The 22,136-nt window shown below is 38.5% G+C and overlaps 2 long non-coding RNA genes and 1 pseudogene across 2 annotated transcripts; 2 read left to right on the top strand and 1 right to left on the bottom strand.

The window, feature by feature from the left end:
* The first annotated feature begins 3,187 nt into the window (after window positions 1-3,187).
* Window positions 3,188-13,835, top strand: LOC143654862 (uncharacterized). The gene is made up of 3 exons (XR_013162018.1): window positions 3,188-3,262; window positions 12,447-12,571; window positions 13,530-13,835. It is a non-coding gene; the product is annotated as an uncharacterized LOC143654862 (long non-coding RNA).
* On the bottom strand, window positions 5,882-21,735 carry LOC143654861 (uncharacterized). The gene is made up of 3 exons (XR_013162017.1): window positions 21,623-21,735; window positions 9,740-9,823; window positions 5,882-6,057 (listed from the first exon to the last, which is right to left on the bottom strand). It is a non-coding gene; the product is annotated as an uncharacterized LOC143654861 (long non-coding RNA).
* LOC143656476 (heparan sulfate glucosamine 3-O-sulfotransferase 2 pseudogene) lies at window positions 18,969-19,651 on the top strand (annotated as a pseudogene).
* Window positions 21,736-22,136: the final 401 nt, after the last annotated feature.

Raw genomic sequence — 22,136 nt, 5'->3', positions numbered from 1 at the left:
GGACAGGCACTGAGTGGAGTAGGCCAGCTTGTTTTATAGGAAAGTTTTGTTGCCAGTGGGTTTCCATAGTAACCTTTGAATATTGGATGTCTTTGTTCTAGGAGGAGACAGCTAGCAAAATTTGTGGTTTGTTGTCACATTCCTAAAATCTGACTTTGGTCAAATGGTTAACAATCTTTAAGACCCTGAGCTGCCTATTATTAACTAAGAGTTTGTCCCAGAATTTTACAAGCTTTTTTGGTTTGGGGAGGTTTCAGTGATTTGGGGGGAGGTTGGGGACTATAGGGAAATTTTTGTCCTGGAAAGCTTGCAGCTCAGTATTATTTCCTTTGGAGTGCGATAAGAAACAAGGGACTTAGAACAGTCTATTAACTCTTTCAGAGATGAATAGGAAACCAGGGACTTACAGCTGTCCTATTTTATCCTGCTCTAAACAACATAGGAACTTTCCCATCTCAACCCCTCCCAAGCGTACCATTCGGTGGAATTAATCGCATTCACTATGTTACAGTACCCTCAGCACCTTCCATTACTGAAACTTTCCCACCTCCCCAGATACAGACCTTACATCCATTTGTATTAATTCCCCATTCCCTCTGCCCCCAGCAACCTATGCTGAAGTTTCCATCTCTACGAGGTTGCATATTCTACAATATTTTCTTTGTAGGTGTGGTGGGACTTAAATTTACCATCCTAAATGTGTAACAAGCTTATCTGCTTTGATAGCAACTTAACTATGATATTATACACAAACTAAGTTCCTACACCTCTCCATGAATGTAAAACCATTAATGTATCATTACATTGAATACATTTGTCTTTTAGACTCTGTAGGAACTTATAGCGGGAGCTACAAATAAAAAATACATTAGTACCATCCTTACCCTTACAGGGGATCTCTATATCTTCACGCAACTTTAATCTATTGTCTATTGTCCTATCCTTTCAACCTGCAGAACTCTCTTTAGCATGTCTTGTAGGCTGGTCTAGTAGTCTCAGACTCCCTCAGCTTTTGTTTATCTGGGAATATCTTAATATCTCCCTCATTGGTGATAGATGGTTTTGCCAGACAAAGAATTCTTGGTTGGCAGTATTTTGCTTTCAGCACTTTAAATATGTCCTTTCACTGCCCTCTTGCCTCCATGGTTTCCAGTAAAAAATTTGGCACTTAATCTTATTGAGACTCACAGGTATGCTACATTTTGCCCCTTTCTGTGGCTTTAAGAATTCTCTATTTATCTATGGTATTTGTAAATTTGATTATAATACAGTGTTGCCTGGGTCTATTTGAGTTTATCCTATTTGGACCTTGTTGAACATTCTGAATGCCTATTTTCATATATTATGTTAAATTTGGGAAATTTTCAGCAGTATTTCTTTGAACATTTTCTCTTTCTTCTCCTTCTTGAACACCCACAATGCATATGTTGGTATGACTGATGGCGTCTCACAGATTCCTCAAACTCTGTTCACTGTTCTTCATTCTTCCCTCTTTCTGCTCCTAGAACTGGTTAATTTCAAATGTCTTTTCTTCAAGTGTGCTGATTCCTTATGCTGCCAGCTTCAATGTGCTATTGAATCCCTCTAGGGAATTTTTAATTTCTGTTGCTATGGACTTCAGCTCTGGTTCCTTTTCATAATGTCCATATCTCTACTGATATTTTCTTTGAGTTCATCTGTTGTTTTCCTGATTTCCTTTAGTTCTTTCTCCATGTTTTCCTTTACTTCGTGGCAGATAATTAGGACCTGGTATTCCAGGTCTGGTCCTCCTCATTGACGGTTTCTAATATTTTAATTTGTTTGTTCACCAAGGCTATCACTTCCTACTTCTTTGTATGTGTTGTAATCTTTTGTTGACACCTGGAATTTAGATTCTGAAACATCTGTTCCTTAAGCTTGCCCCTAGTCAGTGTGCTAGTGTCATGACAGAGCTTTCCTTGAATGTAAGGAGATAAAAAGAGAAGGAAAAAAGAGAGAACCTTTCCTGGTGTTTACAGACTGACCTGTGGGAGTGTTTTCCATCGGGGCTTATCCATATGAAGAGTCTAGAGAACAGCTCGAGGACAAAGTGTAGGGACCTTCCTGATCCTTTCTGGGCTCTGGGCTTTTGTCTTATCTTAGACATGCTTGTGCAGGCCTAGGAATTATCCCACTTAAAGGGACATAAACATTCAGCCTGCTGTAGGAAACAGTTTCTTTATGGTTCTAGGCACTGCACTATATGTCCTGAGCTTGTATATCCTAATATGGCTTTTTTTGTGTGTGTGTGTATTCCTTATATTTTTTCTATACAAGATCATGTCACCTGTGACTAGAGATGACTTTTCCAAACTTTCCTTCTTTGTTTCTAATCTGAATGCCTTTTATTTCTCTTTCTTGTCCAATTGCCTTGGCTAGAACTGCCAGTATAATGTTGAATTAAAATGGTGAGAAAACTTGTCCTCTTCTTTATCAGTATTTCACTGTTAAGAATAATGATAATTGTGGATTTTTTATAGATAGCCTTTATCAGATTAATCAAGTTTCCTTCTGTTTCTAGTTTGTTAAATGTTTTTATCACAAAAGGGTGTTGGATGTTGTCAAGTGCTTTTTCTGACTTTATTGACATAATCTGTGGTTTTTGCCTTTTATTTTTGTTATTTCTTACATTAACGATTTTCATGTTAGACCAACTTTGTATTCCTGGGATAAATCCCATTTTATTATGATGCATAATCCTTTTTATATGTTGCTGGATTTGGTTTGCTAGTACTTAGTTTAGGATTTTTGCAACTATATGCATAAAAGATATTGGTCTGTTGTTTACTTTTCTTCTTATGTCTTTTTATGGTTTTGGTGTCAGAGTAAAATTGGCCTCAGGATAAGGTGAAGAATGCAAAAAGAATTTCTGCTTTTGGGTCTTCCTTGGTTAGTACTAAACTGATTTTTCAACCCAAGGAGGGGTTTTGACTTCTGTTTTGAAAAACAATGGCCTTGGACACTTTAAAGAACCTCTTCGGATTTCATTTCTTCTCCATAATAGGAGGGCCTGCTAAAGCCCCTTCGAGATCCAACATTTTAAGAATCTATGGGATTTAGTTCTAGAAGATATGAGTTGATTGTTACATTTGCCCCAAGATGGAGTTCTATTTAGGTAACTGATGAATCTAGAATAGTGGTTCTCAAAACAGAATTCCTAGACCAGTGGCATTAGCATCCCATGGGAACTTGTTGGAAATGCCATTCTTGAACGTAGAGATGCCACTGAATCAGAAACTCTGAGGTGGGCCCCAACAATGTGTTGTTGTTTGTTTTTTACAAGTGTTCAAGATGATTTTGAAGCATGCTAAACTGAGAACCACTGGTCTAAACAATCTCTCACATCGGCTTCCTACATCTCTAGTCTTTTGACTTGAGTGTCTTGTTTCTCTGTCCCTTCCTCCCCCCAATTCTTTTTGTTAGGAAAATCAGTTCCTGAATATCTCTGGGTGCCAAAACAGTGCAGCAAGGCACTTAAGACAAACTAAAAAGTAGCATCAATCATTCCTTTTAGCCAAAATATCTATGAGTCTTGGGAAAGGAATGAATCCAATTTACAGAAGAGTTTTTGTGCCCCCTAGTGGAAAAGACCACACTTTCTCTTCTCTCCTAGCACTTGCTCACATCTTGTGTCCTGATGGGTGTATTTGAATGCTGAACTGCTTAAATCTTATCTTAGCACTTCCCAGTAATATATGATTCTGAGGTGGTGGTTGTTTATTGAGATATGATGTAATACTTATTGCTTTTTTTCTTTTCAAGACATTTTTCATTTTTACAACCTCAAACCTTGCCAGTATGGGTCTTACTCCATGTTTGGGACAGAAAAATCCCCCCTTAAGATATTTTATAATGCAAGAAGGAACCCTCTAGACGAGCACACTCTAGTGATGGATCAAATTTCACTAAGACATAATTATATTCCTCAATGTATTTGTCTTCATTTCACTTATTTGCCTGATGTATTAGATAAAAGATAAGGGAGTATTTTTGATTGAACAGTCCTAAAGAAAAGGAAAAGGATGCTATTTAGCCCCCAATTCATTTTTTTTATTTACAAAAAAGGAAGACCATTATTTTATGTTAATTTGGCTATTTTGATTTGTTTAAAGCTAAATTTATGATGGTTGACACAATCCTATGATATTATCATCTAGTTGGAAAAGTTAAGAGACTTAGATTCCAAATCTGAAAATTAGAAAATGGTAGATGAATTAACCATTAATTTTCAGACTCCTACAAATCATCTCTAACTCAACTTCACCTATGAAATGCAGGTTGTGTCTTCTCAAAACATGCATTCTTAGTGGCAGGGGCCAAAAAAATTTTAAGTTAAAGAAAAAAAAGTCTGTCAGATGGTGGTAAGTACCTGAGAGAAAAGTGGGAAAGGGGAGCAGAGAGAAGGTCAATATACTTTTCACGGGGCAGTCATGGAAATTCCACTGAGAAGGTTGTTGACTGCATAATGGCCTAAAGCTCATCAAGGAACAGCCAGAGGGATATCAGGGAGAACATAATTCTAGGTGTTGGGAATAGTAAGCAAAAAATTTTTGAGTACCTGGGTTATTCCAGATGCAGAAGGGAGGTCAGTGTACCTGCAGTGAAGGAAGGCAGGAGAGAGTAACAGGCGATGAGGTCAGAGATGTTACATGAGTGGGGGAGAGAATATGTAGTGTCTTGAGGTCACTGTAAGGATTTTGAATGTTGCTCTTATTGGGATGGGAGCCATATAGGGTTTTGAGCGGAGGAGTGACATATGTCTAATTTTTAAAGTAGTCACTCTGGCTTCTTTAAGAACTGACCCTTCGGATACAAGGTTATTAGAGCATGATGGTTTTCTTCAGGAAAGCAGCCAAGAAGGCAGTGAAAAGGGGTCAGGTTCTCTTTAGTCCCCACAGCCAACTGGAGCAGAGATCGGTTGATGTCTTCTTTAAAGTAACATCTGACCCTTGCACTCCTCCTTAATCGGTCATCCCCAGTTTGTGCCTCAAAGTGCCCCATGACCTGCACTGTAGGAAACTAGTTGAGTACTCAGTGAGATATGTTTGAGAAACACTGTATTTTATATCTCCTGAACACCAAAGGCTTTGAGAAAATCTGCAAAAATGGACCTGCTTTTCTTTGTTTAATATAGTATATTCTCCCTTTATTTGACTTTGAAATATATTTAACGCATTTGCCTTCTATTGATATCCCAAAGAACATACTAAGGAATATATGTTGGGAAATGCTGGACTAGACCTTCGTCTCTAGGACATACTCTAAGTTAACAGAGGCAACAATAAATTTCCCAAAATACACTTTCACCATATTTTTCCTTCCTCAAAAAATCATAAGGGATCTCTTGCCTATGGGATTAACTTGGAACTCTTTAACTCCACATTCAACCCTGTCCAAGTCCAATCCCAGGGCTCCAGTGCTCTTCGGTGTCCCCTAGTTCCTCTGGATGCATCTACTCCTTCCTCTGGTGCTTCCCAGCTGTCCCCCTACAAATTCTCCACTTAAATAATTCCCACGCATCCTACATGTCCCAGCACCAGTGCTGTTTCTTCCATGTAGCCTTCCTCAACCACTTTAGGCATTTTCAAGTTTCTTTCTTTTCAAATCCTGTAGCAAACACTGAATATGTTACTCATGTGGTCATTGACATATATGCGTTAATATTAATGCTTAAAATTGTTTGTTCTTATTCCAGTATATATATTTTAAGAACAAGGACTATCCTTTGGTTTTCCTTGTACACCCATGAATCTTAATATAGCAACTTATATAAAATGCATGTTTATAGACATTTGCTGATTTGTTATTAGAAATTCTGAAACAGGTGAACTTAAATAATTTATAAGAGAATAATAAAGGGATTTTCTTATTTATTAAAATATGTATCTGCTCTCATCCAAACTCAACTTCTTGTCCATGCTGTATATCCGTGGGCTTGTACGGATTTCTATGACTGTACTTATTCTCGTAGCATGCAGGTAATGGCATCACTAGAGCAGGCTCAGGTGCAAGGAGCGCTGGGGGCCTCAGCAGCTTCAGCTGGTGAGAAATAAGAATTGGAACCAAGACAGAACAGATTGCTGGGGAAACAGGCAATTCATGGTCTGGTCTTTAAGGAAAGGGCAGCAAGTATTTGTGTTATCAGTGTCTGTGAGACTTGGCAAATGTAAGTTTAGTTCTAGTGGCTACTGGGCACTGAGGGGAGGTGAATTACGGGACGGAGGGTGGTGGACTGTGGCAGGCAGCGATACTTGAGGTGGACCAGTGAGATGCCCTGCCATTTTCTGGAGGATACATCAATTCGAAGCAGTGCATGTGCCAGGACCAAAGGATGAAGGAAACAGGATTCAGCTTTCCTGGGAAGGGGGATGGCAGTGGGGTAGGAGTGCTTCCCGATGTTAGGCAAAGTATCCCAGCTAGGCAGGCCAGTCAGCCATGCTAATGAGGACCTGCACTCTGGGCAGAGCCCCTGGCCCATGAACCAGGCTATTAGCAGTAGTTATAGTCAGAGGCTAGGCGCTCATGTGCCCTGAGCAATCATTTCTAGTCTTTGGAGCCTGCACAGAAGTTAGCCACTAACACCTCTAGCTCTTTAAAACTCACTTTTCTCCTCTGTAATTTGGTGATAGTAATGACTATCTTTGAGCCTTCTATTGTGAAAGTTAAATGAGATAACATCCATAATGTACCTTATTCAGAACCGAGCATATAGTATAGAAACAAAATGTTCCTATCTATTCCATATATCCACTGCAGGGACACTGAAGCCCCTGTGCTCAGTATTAGCTCAGAAAATGGGTAGACTGAGGCTGTAGGCAGAATATATCAGTAATAATAAAAGCCTCACAGGACTAAGGTAGGTTGGGGTATACAGGTAGGACAGCTTAGCTAGCTAGATATAAATTCCTGCATCCAGAATGAGCACTACATCCCTAGGGACCAAGCAGATGAAAATAAGCCAAAAGAGCAGCAAGAAGAGGGTAATAATAAGTAATAACAAAAAACAGCGAGCATTTTAGTTCTTAAGTGATAGGCATGGCTTGAAGTGCTTTATCCTCTAACAAATCTCCAGGATAGGTATTGTCATCTCCCCATTTATAGATATAAAACTGTGCTTGAAGGTTAGGCTAACTAAGCAGCTAATACATAGTAGAACTATGATTCAGACCAGGAAAGAGAATTCACTGATGGTTTGGGAGTTTGAATGTCACAGTGGATGACTTGAGTAGCTGTTAATAGCTTTTAGGGTCAGAAAAGACCTCTAGCACTGGGCTAGTTGAAGTACAACCCTGCCTCGAGACAGAAAGATGGATTCAATCAATGGGTTCCCACGAACCTGATCCTTGGCCTAAACCAGACTCTTACATCAGAATCACTTGGAAATCTTTTTAGAAATACCAGTTCTCAGGCCTTTTCCCTGGAGACCACAGCATGGGAGGTGTTGGTGGTCCAGGAACTCGTGTTCCGTGAAAGCAGCCTCGGTGATTCTGAGAGGCAGCTGCATCTGGGAGTCCCTGAGCCTGATGGTTTTTCAAGTGAGCTCCCAGTTCTGTGGCTCCACGACACTACCTTTACGTCTAATTTTGCAATTTAGAAAGTTGGATGTGAGGTTGAGACTTACTCAGATTGGAATAATAATTTATTCTGGCACCAGTTCCCTTCCAGATGCAGAGCCTGCAGTCTTCATTCTAGTGCTTTCTCCAGAGGCAGTGCAGTGGTAATAGGATCACATCGCCCGCAAGGCCACTGGCTGACCACTGGATGGCATCCCTGCCCTTCCTTTCCTTGCAGGATTGCTGCCTGGAATTCACAGCTTTTGTTAGGGTGCTCCTGCAGCCTCTTGCCAGTGCCGGTTTTTATAACAATGAAATACAGTCACTACCAAGCCCCCTGGATCATGGGGCTGTGATTGCAGACCCAGGTAGGCCTTGTGCTAATTAATAGAACAGGCACTTTTTAAGGTTGAAGGAAGATTTTTTCATTTTATAGAAGAAGCCTCACCTATTTCATTCTGAGATATGTTTACAGGTCACGCTTTTAGTGATGGGGAATGTGAACATTAAAAAGAAGTCTAGGAAGAGTGATCAAATATAGATTTTCAGCATTGAAATTCTCTGCACTTATAATATAGGTTAATGGAAAATAAAATTTATTTCCAGGTTAAGAAGCGATTGTGTTCAGTGAACAGGTTATTTATTTGTTTGTTTGCTTTTTATTTACTGCCCTCTGGTGGAAACACATTCATCATTTAATTTTCTTGAGATGTCCAAGATAGAGGGGAGCAAAGAGTCAAGTAGTGTTTCTAAGAGGCGTTGAGTCCTGGGAAGTGAAACAAGTTTCTTATTTGGCAAGATTCTTTTAGTGAAAGTTAGCTGCTTTGTTTAAAACATGAAGCAGAATGTCATTTGTTTAAATGTTTACACCATTAAAAGATTGAGAGGTCACAAAAAGCTTGACTTGAGAAAACTTGGACATTGAAATGTGCTCACCAGAACCATGCATTCCTGCCTTTTTAAAAACAAATTGTTTAAATATGTGCAAAGGGAAAAGGTAGTATATTTTGTATTGTTGTGAATTTCTGACGTTTATTGTTTTCTCTTATTTTATTAAGTATTTAGCTTTTTACAGAGCTCAGAATATTCCTTCTTGGACAGCTTTGCATTGCTGGAAGATATTAAGATCACTCTGGCCTTCCTTCAAGTCTGTCTTGCTAACAGGCTGTTGTTCTTATTAGAATCATGTTAATGCACTAGGAGGAAGGCCAAACCTGATTCCTGGAATTGAACCTCAGGCTTGCCATGGTGACACATGGCTAAATCCTAAATTCAGAGGGAATCTCAGCTCTGGGGATTGCACGGTATATTGGTGGGAACAGAGAGAACTGTTATCCACATAGCATTTTATAGTCTGCAGTTTCTTCGGTTGGTGTTTTCAGTTGCAGAATAGCAACAGAGAAAACACCTAGCAACCAAAGGGAAATATTTAATCATTCATATTTTCCCCTTCTTAAAAAAAAGCATTAAATTGGCTTGCCTTGCCTTTCCTCTCTTTCTTTCAATACCTAGTAGTTCGCTCATTGCATTAGACTGCAGACACACGCATGCTTACAAAAACTGATCTTATTTACTCTCCTTTTTAAAAATTAATCTACAGCTCCTTTTCAATGCCCATCTCAATCAAATCACAGTACAACTCATCCTACAGAGATCATAGGGGGTGAGGAGTCACTGGTTGTTTGTGCATCTATTTCCCCCATGTATATTATAAACTCCCTGAAGCCGGAAGCAGTCTCATCTTCATCTTTGCAAGGAGACTAGCTCACCTTGTGTAAGGTCTAGAGATGGCCACACTAGATTGTGGAGTCTTGTAGATTTGTAACTTTATTTATGGCTGTCAGATAGCTTTAGAAAAACCAGGGCATCTTTTCTTGTTGCAATGTGTGTCATCCAAATTGCATTTGTTTGAAGTCTCAAAAACTAGGATATCAATTAAATATAATGCTTTTTGAGTTTCTCATGCTGTGTAAAGTGTTACAGATGAGATCTTGTGGCAGAATAACAGAGAATTATTGAGCACTCGCTATGAGTCAGACATCGTTCCCATTCAATTCTCACCACAATTCCATGAGGTATGTTGAAAAGACTTTTTACCTTTGGGTAGTTCACAGAGGGCATGTAATATAACAAAGTCAATCTCTTTCAAATGGGGAAGGGTGACTCACCTCTCAGTCAGATGACCCTGGGTGCCATTTGTCCTAGTGAAGTCACTGGGTACAAGCTCTGTTCCTCCAACCTATGGCTTCAAACTTTTAAATAAGAAATACACCAGAAGTCAGATCTGAAGTTGGCGCACCAGATTCTGATTCACACACATGAACAACTACATGCAACATCAAGGAGGTGGAGCATTTGTTTGAACCTGACCCACCTATTATCTTCCCTGAAACCAGCTATGTGAGAAGCTGTGGTGTGGAGAGGTTCGAATTGGATCCAGGGTGAGTTTGATGATATACAAATGCTAAAGAGGCTTTGGATCCTCTCCTAGGAGCTAGTGGGTCTTGCCTAATCCCTCTGTTTCTCTCCGTCAGGCAGTGCTTGGATCGACACTACCAATATTTACCTGTTACTCTCTTTTTAACTTCTGTTACAGACTTTCTGCTGTGTACATGATGTTTCTTCGAATATGGTTTAATATAATTGCTTAGATCTGAGCTTAATAAATTAAAATTTTATTCAAGCCTTACCTCATCTCTTTGAGATTCGCCCCAATCATTTAGATGATGTTTTAGATCTTCCCTGATTGACTGCCACACATTTAGGAAAACTCCTGGAGTATTCCTGTAGAGGGTTCCTAGGGGACAACTCATGATACCCTTCATGTACAAACACTGATATTGTCATGAAATATATCCTCTTATGTTCTTATTACAAGGGGATGGTTCCTTTAAAAATGAACAGTTTGTATTCAGAGCAGGTTAATCCTGCTATGTTCTGGAAATCTGGCAGAATCATTAATAAGGGAACCAGTTGTGTGTAGATTTAAATTAATCATCAAGCATCCAGCAGCTAGAAACCTAATGGGAGGGGAGACTCTTTCTCCTTGAAAAAAGAAAATATACTCCCCTCTTGTTGGGAAAATATACACACACACACACCACACACCACACACACAGATGCACACTCATGGAGAACCAGACATATGGTGCGGCCAAAAACTGTCCCCTCTTGTGGTTTCTGTCAAGCTGTGTGAAAGGAAAAGCTTAAATCTCTGTAAAATGAGCTGTATCCCCAGGAAGATGATTTCAGATTCTAAAGGAGGTAGAATGACTGAGGTGTCTTATAGTCACTATTGTGAAGTGAGCAATTTGAATTTCAACTCCAAGAGCACAGGAATCCACATTTGAGGTTCCATATCAAGTTAGTTGAGAGCAGAGATGGCAGAAGTAGGGAAGAGAGAACAATGAGCAGGCTGCAGGGAATATATCACCAACTCCGCAGACTGGAGCATTTCTATGAGTGCAGACTGATGACAGTTAAGATTAATTTTAACTCAACAGTTTTGTTTTTTCCTCTTTAGTTAAGGCTAGTGGAAACACGAAGCAATGAAACATGCTAGGAGTTTGACACTTGGCAAAGCTATTTAGGGCCCTAGTTGTTTGAATAAATTTCATACTAGCAAAAATATTGAAGATAAATTAGAAAACTATTTTTTCCTTTCAACTGTGCAATAACTGACTCATTGAGAAATGTGTAAGACTGCCAATTTACCTCCCTATGTTATCTATCATTTAACCTCAATCCTCTTTAATCTTATTGCTTAATTGTTAATATTAAATTCCTCCTGTTTTTATTTTAATGGAATAACAGTTTAAAAGCATATGATAGCCTCTTTGGCTTTAGTTATTTGCTATTTATGGAAAAATTTTACATAGGAATCGTGAAGCCATCACACAATAAGTGAAACATTGAGTGGGTGCCAGAAGACTTAAAAATCCTTTACCTGGGTGGACCACGGTAGCTCAGCAGGTAAGAATGCTTGCCTGCTCTGCCCGAGGACCCGGGTTCGTTTCCCGGTGCCTGCCCATGTTAAAAAAAAAAAAAAATCCTTTACCTCTCATGGGTAAAAATGGCATAAGAAAAAGTCTGCCTAATCTGGACCTCAAAATTGTTGGGATAATCAAATGAAATAATATCAAATCAATTTAGAAGTGCTGAGGAAATTAGAAATTACTAGAAGCGTGTAGTTTTGGTATTTTCCAAACAATATATGTTTTTTTATGGATTCACATCTCTGTCACCAGTTCTGTGGACTTGGAGAAGTTACTTCACTTCTGAAGACTTTAGTTACTGAATATATTAAATAGAAAATAGGACACATCAGCCATTCTGTGAGCTGAGCTATGAGGCAGGATCTCGGTGGGTTCACAAGAGTCACTCCACCTTTGTTAGATTTACATGTTGTTCTTCTGCATAAAATTTTGTTTAGTGACAGGATTCTGCAGCTAAACAGTAAAACGATGTTCAGAAATCACTGGATTCGATCATGTATTATTTCCTTTGAAAAGTCCACAACCATGCTTCTATTGTCACTTTTCCATCCGCATTGTTGCTAATATTACAGTAGAAAAAAGATAAAATAATTTAAAAAAGTAAAATATTACAGTAGAGCCACCACCCCCACCAGTGGCTGCACATCTGAGCAGCAGGAAAGAGGAGGAGAGGGAAGTTCAGCTCTTGGAGAGATGGCTAGCTTTGCCAGTTTAACTGATCTGAGTTATGGAGTACACACAGGTGTTTCAGGCTAACTGACTAGCAAATAGTAAAGAAATCATTACTACAGTAAGAAGATGTGTACGGGCTATTGTGCTTCTATCCCCAAGAGTCTGTTGGTGGCATCATTATATTGAAGGGAACACTGTTTTCACCAAGGGGCTCCTTATTTCCTGATGTGGCACCAGCACTACTGCTCTTGGGTCTCTCTCCTCCATGACTGCCAGTCTTCCAACGCTCCATCTTTTAAGGAAGCAAGACATCTTTAAAACACTACTCTGAAGGTACTGACTTCATTTATGTTTATACATTTCACAAGATTGAGAAAAGCTAATTGTGAATAGAATGCTCCCCGAATAAATGGCAAGTCTGTGGGTAGAGCCTGGTGATGGCAGTAAGTGGAAATGTGACAAGAGGAGCATTTATATCAGGTCCCATGTAATGTGTGCTTACTCTTCTGTAAATGTTCTTAAAAGCTGGGCTCAGATAAATACCTTAGGGTTTTAGGGCCAAACAAAAGAAAAATGTTAAAAAAAATTTTAAGGGAAAGTTAAACAATATACGTTTAAAAAATAAAATTAAACGTGTTCTTACACACTTCATTCATATGTTCCAAGGCATAAACACCATTTCAGGTAGCATTAATGTTTTCAGGTCAATTACAAATTAGTAAATATTCGGAACTAGAATTTACTATGAAGTTACTCTACTGGATTAAATGACTTCGCACTGATTTAAAAGATCCTTCAGTCTTCCACAACCCTCCAAGAGAGCTCCAGCTTTGAGACAGATGTTCTTTTTCTTCTTTACAAGGGGATTTACATATGTATGATATAACCTATGGTTTTTCCTGCTGATTAAACTTCTCCATCGTACTTCATGCTTCTGGCCCTCAAATTACACTGTGAGACTATTATAGACAAAATGACTAGCCTGACATTGGGAAATAGTTTAGTCACTGTGTTAATCTAAGCTGTAATGTACCTTAAAATGGTAAATACTTAAAATATATTTGCTATTTGTTTTAATATTAACATTCAATACCATATAGCCCTTCTGTACCATTTTGAAGGTCTTTAATACAGTTTTTGTACAAAAGTGTGTTAAATACTTTCAGTTAAAATAATAGCAAAGCAGGAGCTGAAATTTTCTTGTTTATTAATATTAAATTCTTATCTCTTTCCTCCAGTCCAACACAAGCTATAAGGCTAACATAGTTGTTATTTTTTAATTGCTTCTTAGTGGCTCTTGCTCTAAGTTTTGCAATATCTATTACAAATCTTAATGAGGAAATATTCTTGGTGAATACAAACAACGCAAATGTTTCGATTAAAATGGATAAACTGAAATGGAATTTGAAACTAGGATAAGAGCAGCCAGCAGGACAGAGATTTATTTCCTCCTGGAGACAAACTTCCACCATTTCAACATGGAGCCTGGAGAGCTGGTCCTATTAAAGAAAGTGAGACAATTTCATTGTATGGTGGATTTTATCAGTCTGCCTATCCCTTTGAGAAAAGCATCTCTTGTATGCTCTGTGTATAGGAGCAATCCGCTTCACAAATCTATGGTTTAGTTTGTTGCAAGGGTTTTGAGACTTAATGCATTATTTTGTTTCTGGTACTTGGAGAGCAAATAAAGAAAGCTAATTGATCCTCAGTAATTTTTTTCATGCTCCTGTTTATTTATTTTAAGAAATGACTTTGAGCTACATAGTATTAAAGACATAAGATGTACACAAGGGAAGATCTCCTGAAGGGAACCAAAGTTTGGCTCAACATGTGGATATGTAGACTCACACACACACAAACATATGCAAACATAATAAAAATGGAATCATATTCTGCATGCCATTTTATAACCTGCTGTTATCATTATTTTATGAAATATTTATATGTCAATAAACAAAGTACTGCATCATCTTTGCCTGGTACATAGTAAGTGCTTAATAAATATTTTTAAAATAAATTTTTAATAGCCATGACAAGTAGGGTGTATATTCATTTATAATTTAGGCATTATTATAGCTTAAAATAAAAATAGAGAGGTAGAAATAAAATTTCAGTGGCTGAGAGATTTCAAGTAGAATTGAGAGGTCGTTCTGGAGGTTATTGTTATGCATTATATAGATATCCCTTTTCAGTTTTTGGTGTATTAGAATAGCTAGAAGGAAATGCCTGGAATTATTGAAATGTAATCTAATAGCCTTGATTCTCAAAGATGATTGAACAACTATAGAGCTTTTAAGGTGTGATTGTGAAAACTTTGTTATTGTCACTCCTGTTATCCAGTGTATAGAAAGATGAGTAAGAAAAAAAAAGAAAAAAAGCATACATAAATAAATAATAAGATCGGAGGGAGGTATGGGATGTTTGGGGATTTTCTTTTTCCTTTTATTTTACTGTATTTATTTATTTTTTGAATGCTGTATGGTGGGGTCACATCTCATTATTTTCCATGTGAGTATCCCGAGTATCCCATTATTGCATAGCCATTTGTTGAATTTTTGTTTATTTCCTTGTTTGTTTTTGCTTGTTTATTTTTGTTTTTTGGGAAGTGCATGGACTGGGAATTGAACCCAGGTCTCCCGCATGGCAGGTGAGAATTCTACCACTGAACTACCCTTGTACCCATCCCCACTTTTTTATGTTTATTTTTATTTTTATTCTTTTTTTTTTTTTGAGTAATGAAAATGTTCAAAAATCAATTGTGAAGAGTGGACAGCTATATATGATGTTACTGTGAACAACTGTACACTTTGCATGATTATATGGTATGTGAATATATAATATATTTCAGCAAAATTGCATTAAAAAATAGAGAGGTGGAATATGTGACCTCCCATAGTCTAGAATATGTCTCTAAAAACTAATATGAATATGGTATGTAAGATCCTTCCAGATCTTTGAAGCATCCTCCAGCATTCTCCCATATTGATGACTATTTTGGAATATTTTTTTCTATAAATCTGGTGGCTAGGTAGTGTAAGGAGCATCTGAATATCAAAGGTAGGTTTCTAGTGGTATTTAATCAATCAATAAATCAAGTTGGGTGGGCATGTCATTTTATTCTTAGCACTGATTAAGTGTTGAAGGGAATATAAAAGTGATAAGTTACAGGTTAGGACTCTCTTGATTGATCTCTTTTATTGTAATCAATATTACTCATTCTTAAAGGCTCAGCTCAGGTCATGTGTGTTGATCCCATTGATAGTTCTTCTTCCAGGACTTCAATACAACAATACTTACTCACACACCTCCTCTCCATAACTTCATGACTTGACTCCTAACTCATCCACTTCAGATTCTGGTTTTAAACCATACCAATCCAAATACAGTCTTCTAAAACAAAAATTTTGCTCTAATTTTCTTTTTCTTTCTCTTAAATGACTTTCCTAACGCCTCTCTCCTTTTGGTGCACTTTCAATTATATTACAAAGGTCAGCTCAAATTCACCTCTTCTGGAAAGCCTCTCTGAAGCTCCCTAGATAAAAGTAATGATTTTCCTTTCTGTGCTTTCACATCACCTAGTACACATTTCCTTTATTTTCTTTTCCTTCCTTCCTTCCTTTCACACTATCAGGATGACGTGATTATTATATGTTAGTGTTTGCCTCCCCAAATAGAATTCATCTTTCAATCTTTAGCACTGATCTCAGTTCCTGACAAATAAGGAATTCTGAATACAACTAATAGGTGACTGGTCCTCCATGGAGAGCCTCTTTCTTGAGCTGCCATCAGCCTTGAGGGTAAACTCTGCATTCATTAAATATTCAGAAGTTAAATCTAACTTCAGAAAGCATTAACAGTAAAATAGCTTATTAAAGATTTCAGGGGAGAAAGAGGACTAAGGTTTTTCATGAAATACCAAATCACTAACAATTTGATTAAAAATCTCCTTTAAATTTTTATTTCTCTTGGTCAAGCTTCTTTTCTGAATCTGCCAAGAAAAGGGGAACATCACAATCTTTCTATTGCTTGTACAATGGTGCTAGTGTTGATAGTTGGTAGATAAAGGTGTATGGCAAGTGGGGCACAGGTTTTAAATGGATAGACTGTTTATAAATGGCCAGTCTGATGATGACGCACAAATACGCAAAGTCCTCACAGCCTGCCCCCCTCACACGTCTCGAGCTGCATCTTTTGTAATTCCCTTCCTTAACTACTGCGTTTACAATGCTCAACGTGGTGTTTCATGACACCATTTTCTCACCCATGTGCTTTCTTTTTTCAGTGGTTCAGTGTCTCCCATCTTTGCCTGGATAATTATAACCCATTTTTCAAGTTTTTCAAAAATCCTTACTTGAAAATTTTAGGTGCTTCTTCTCTGTATATATATAACGGATGGATGGGAGAAACTGCTCTACAAATAAAGGAAATAAAGACATCACTGTCATAAAACAGTATGCTGTGTGCTTGCAGGGAGGGGTAAATATCACTTTGCTTGTGTGTCTGTATGTCTTGTGAGACTGTGAGCTTTTCAAACATGGACAGCATCTTATGGGTTTTTGCTTGGCAGGTAATATATGCTCAATAAATGTCTGTTGAAATGAACTATATTCTATCCCAATTAGAATGCAAGCTTTGTTTAGGGATGACAGTTTCCATCTTTTTCAGCCTTGCTGTACTGGTTACATGTTTGTTTCTCAATGATTGCTTTTTGACTGATTTTTAAATTTCTCATTTTTTGCAACAAAAAATTATAAATCACGTTTATAGAGATAAATCTCTAAATTGAGTTTCTGTACTACAGCATTTATTTGAATAATTCAAAAGGAATTTAATTTTGATGAGTCAATTAAAAATTTGAAGCATATCAATGGCAATTTTTCCCCTTAGACCAACCCAAACCTGTTAAGACTAAATCAAATTTGTCTTAATCTGTTTTTAGATTATTATGTAGAAATTTGGCAGTGATGAGAATATTCAATTTGGTGCAATTAGAAATGTTTGTCGTTGTTTAAGCCCATAAGAAAGCTATTTATTTTGTATGGGTATGGTAGAGTCCTTTAATCGATTTGGAACTCTAATGTATTTTGTATAAAACTAGAGGTTCTATCACTATAACTATCTGAACAATAAGTCTACTTTAGTTTCCATTTAGTTCTAAATATTTGTTTCAGGCACACTGATTATTTATAATGGGATTAGTGTTTTATAGCTAGTGTGCTAAATTTGGCACACTGACTATTTTTTTTCCCCACTACCTGTTTTTATAAAGTTTCATTAAGACAGCTACCTTCATTCTTTTATGCATTATCTGGACTATTTTCAGTGGTATAGTTGAGTAGTTGCAGCAGAGATCATATGACCTATAAAGCCTAAAATATTTGTTTTCTGGGTCTTTACAAGAAAATTTTGCCAGCTTCTGATCTACACTGATCAAATATATAGAACAATTGCCAAATAGTCATTTGGAGTCATAAATGTTTCCTCTAGTCCACAATGGGAACTAACTGTAAAAAAAGTAAAAAAAAAAAAAAAAAAGAAAAAAAATCCAAATGTCTGATCTACATAATGCAAAATATCTAAAAAATTTTGGATGATTGGGCTTTTGATTTCTCTCTAGATGCCGATATACAAATGGATCTGGGATGCTGTGACTTGATGTTCCCTTTTATAAAATTTAAGGATCCATTAATAATGTTCCTTATCTTTAAAAGTAAATTGAAAGGCATTCTTGCATGTCTTCTCATGCATGAGAGCTGTTACTTTGTAATATTCTTGACTCCTATGAGGCCTGAATTAATTTAGCCTTAAATGAATGGACAAGTGGTGGGTCATGGTGGCTCAGTGGCAGAGTTCTCGCCTGCCATGGTGGATGCCGGGTTTTGATGCCCAGTGTCTGCCCATGCAAAAAAAAAAAAAGGATGGACAATACTATAGTTAAACCAAGAAAACTGGGATGTCTTTTAGAATGTCTGATTAAAAATTAGATACTAAGCATATCTTATATTAGTTATGCCTCTAATCCAAACTAAAATAAGTAGTAATAATATGGGAGGGATTCTGGTGTCTAAATGATGGAACGATACATTCTAGGGCTCCTTTCCTCAAAGAAGCTTAAAAAAAATTCTGTCAGAATTATCTTTCTCAAAGCTCTGAACAATAACCAAAGAGTTTCAGTGACAGGCCCGACACCAAGTCAAGAAAAAGGCAACTTAAAATACAGAATCACATGACACCCTTGCTACTCACCCCATTCCCTTACCAACTGGCCCATGCTCCCAGTGCTGGTCCCTGGTCCTGGTGCTATAGGAGGCAAAGTAACTCTTATGCACATATTGGGTGCATGTAGGTGTGTGCTATTCTGTCTGGTGGCAGCACAAAGGTCTGACCCAGGACACTCAATACAGGCTCATCAACCCAGAACTTGACCTGCGTGTGGAAGATGGTTCACAGAGCTCTCCTACAGATGCTATAGGAGAACAGTCAAATACAGCTGCCTGGGGCAAAGGATAGGGAGATGATGGAAGTGCAATTCCTTGTCCTATATGAAGACGCTGCCTCTGGGATTCCTGGGCATGGTGCCACCTGGGCCAACAGAGTTTGGAGAAGAGAGCACCCACCTACACCAAACCCGTGAATCCCAGGCAGTGCCTTTAGGTGACCACAGGGCCAAGACAGCTCCACCACCAGTATCCTTTGGAAACCATAACCCCTAGTGCAGGCCCATGGACCCATGGCATATAGGATTCTGGGTGTGCAAGGCCATCTCAGCCTCAGAAGTTATCCATGTTGCCCTTAGCTTTCGTGCTTTCACTCTCCTGCACTGCCTGTGGTATAGCCTCCTATGCTGCTGCAGTGTCTCCCTGGCCCTGACATGGGTGACTGAAACTTCCCCAGAAGCTCCACCTCTACTATTCCCTAGAGCCAATGCTCAGCAAGCCCAAAGATTCCAATGTGCCCACTTCCACTGTGCCCAATCCTCATTTCTCTGGTTCCAACATTCTGGTTCATCAAAGCTGGGTACCAAGTTGTTATTCCAAGTCCTTATTACAGATGTGGAAAAAGGGGGCATTTGAGCCTTGCTGGAGTTTATCTGCATGCACCATGGGCACTACTTTTTTGTCAGGAACTACGACTGGCCTGGTGTAGGAGCCTGCTGCCCAGAACTCTGGAAAGCTGAAACACAGTGAAGACACCCAGCTATTTTTTCACCTAAGAAATCCCATGATGAATCTTCATCATGTCTGAAGACATCAAACTGATTGTGGTGGAGCAGATTCCTGTGACTCATGTATACCTAGACACTCTTTAAGAGGGACTCACCTTCTGCATTCGCACCCTGGTTTGGTGTACTCGCTGTAGAACACCATCCTTATTGGCATGTTTGTGCTGCATCTGGAGATCTGGTTACGGTAGCTTTCCCTTGATCACTTGACCTACATAAACCTTTACTCTGGTGGACCACTGTGAAGTTTTAGGTTTCCTTGAATTAATGTCATGTCTGAACCAGAGTCTATTAATCCCTAAAATGTCTGATCATATCATTTTCCCCCATGCACAGTTACCCTGGTAAAAGGTTGTAAGTTTCTTTGGGGAAGGCTGGGATGAAGATTCATAGTATAAAGTTTTTGCAGCATAACAATGTCCTTCCCCAAGGGCACCTCGCCTTCACTTCAATCATGGGTGAAAGGGTCTGTAAACTGTCACAAGTCTGGGAATTGATTAAAGGACCACGACTTTCCATTTTCATCATTCAAGTTAGACTTTAGTTCACTTGACTTGGAACTCTTCTGCTTATACAGGTCAAATAAAAATTTAATAGCCTGCCTATCTGTTTTACTTCTAGGTACCCCATTATCTACTAGCCAATTCATAGGTCCCTGCAAATAAGACTATTTTGATTGCTGTTTTGAGTCTGCTGTTCTTTATGGTACCCATGCCTTCATTATCTTTGGTGATTGTGCTGCTACTTGACTCCTGCCAACCCTGGATCGGCTCACCCTCCTTATGTTTAAGGATCCTAGTTCTGTGAGCACAATTCCCACAGTAATATCTGATCTGTTGAGGAGAGCAACCACAGAGCTCTTGAGGGGTGATGGAGGTAGTCTCACAAAATTATTCCTCACAGTTCTGACGAAAGGTGTGTCTTTTGGACATTCCTGTGGTGACTGAGCAGGCCTTATATGATAAATCCATTTAAACATTCCAATCTCACTGAGCATTTGGATCCCCTCATCTACATTATACTAGGGCAGTTCTGGCATTTCTACCTCAGGTAATGTAGGCCAAGCACTGAAACAATCCTTAGAGCCCTTTTGACCCCTTTAACTACAACAGTGAATCCAAAATCTTTGCTTAATGGGCCCATATCAATAAATTCAGCCTGATCCAATTTTATGTTCCTCCCACTGTTTTCCTATACCCTTAATATCCATTCCCCCACATATTCCTCTGGTTTCTGTCCACATAAATTGGAAAGATCATGCAGTTCTTTTTGAGTATAGCACACCTCATGGGTCACATGTTAACCTCATCTGAGGTCCTTTTGGGACTTCAGTATCGTTATAGAAGTGGAAGAAAATAGGAGTGGTGGGAGTGGGTCACAAAAAGAATTAGAGATGTCTTACAAGCCAACTGCATCAGGGCATCCCATTGTAGTTTCATCTGGTAAAACTGTATTAATTTCTTCAGACAGAGGAATGAGTGCTACTTGCTCAGGGGAAGTGGTTAAAGGTTTATCAGACACAGCAGGGTTAATCTTTCCAGGCGGAAGTTGGAAGGCAGATTCCTCCAGGCAGACTGGAGATTGAGAAGGTGGTTCCTCAGGGCAGACCATTACAGGTTTATCTGGCTAGGACTCAGCAGAATCTAGGGTTTCAATGTCACCACCAGCATCATAATCAATCCATATGTTCCCATTTCAATTTTCAGGTTTTCAGTCCTTTCCAATCAATGCTCTCACTTTAATAGCAGACACCCTGCAAAGCTGGTAATTTAATTTATGTTATAATCCAGCCACTCATACAATAGTAGGTGAAGCTCTAGAATACATACACTATCATCCTTTGCCCTGTATTCTGATTTGTCTTGGTTCCAATCAAATTGGCTTTGTTTTTTTTCTCTAATTGAAGAATGACCTCTTTTTCAGTTACTTTAGCAGTTTTTGTACGTAGCAATGCTGACTTTCAGAGCTGCGGAATTTCAGCTCTGAGTCTTAGGTGTCACAGAGGTACCCAAAGTTTCAAGGAAATACCAGTTTACACACATACAGCAAACATCACAGAATCTAAAAAATATACTCACAACTCCAGACTAAGTATGATTGCTATAAGAGTTTACAATCTAGGCTCCAATATTCTTATAAGTATTTTCTAAAAGAAACCATACCATATTTGTTCTTTTGTCTCTGGCTCATTTTGCAAAACACAATGCCCCCAAGGTTCGTTCACTTCGTGGCATGCCTCATGACTTTGTTCCCTTTTGTAGCCACAGAATATTCCATCATGTTTATACATCACAATTCACCATTCCGCTTCTCAGTCATTGTATCCTTCAGCCCCTTCTATCTATTGGGCATCATGGTTAATGTCCAAAATAAATAGTACATGTCTTATAGTGTCCATATTTAGTTGTACTGTCACCAACACTCTCAATTTTAGACAATTGTCATTGGTCCAAAGAGACAAAGAACTGGTAAACAGCCTCACTAAATATCAAATCTAAACCACCCCTTATCACTTGTCCCTCACCCCTCCCCAGTTATTCACCCCTGGCATTGCTGTTTGTACTATTGATGTATTCTTGTTAACCATAGGTCATAGCACGCAATATTAGTTTTACCCCATCCCCTTCTATTGTTGACACTTTGTGGAAAATCAAACCTTTGAAGTTGTTCACACAA

This window comes from Tamandua tetradactyla, chromosome 14 (assembly GCF_023851605.1).
Source record: "Tamandua tetradactyla isolate mTamTet1 chromosome 14, mTamTet1.pri, whole genome shotgun sequence".
NCBI classification, from domain to species: domain Eukaryota; kingdom Metazoa; phylum Chordata; class Mammalia; order Pilosa; family Myrmecophagidae; genus Tamandua; species Tamandua tetradactyla.
The sequence above is the reverse complement of the archived record's forward strand: the minus strand, read 5'-3'. Positions and strand labels throughout refer to the sequence as shown.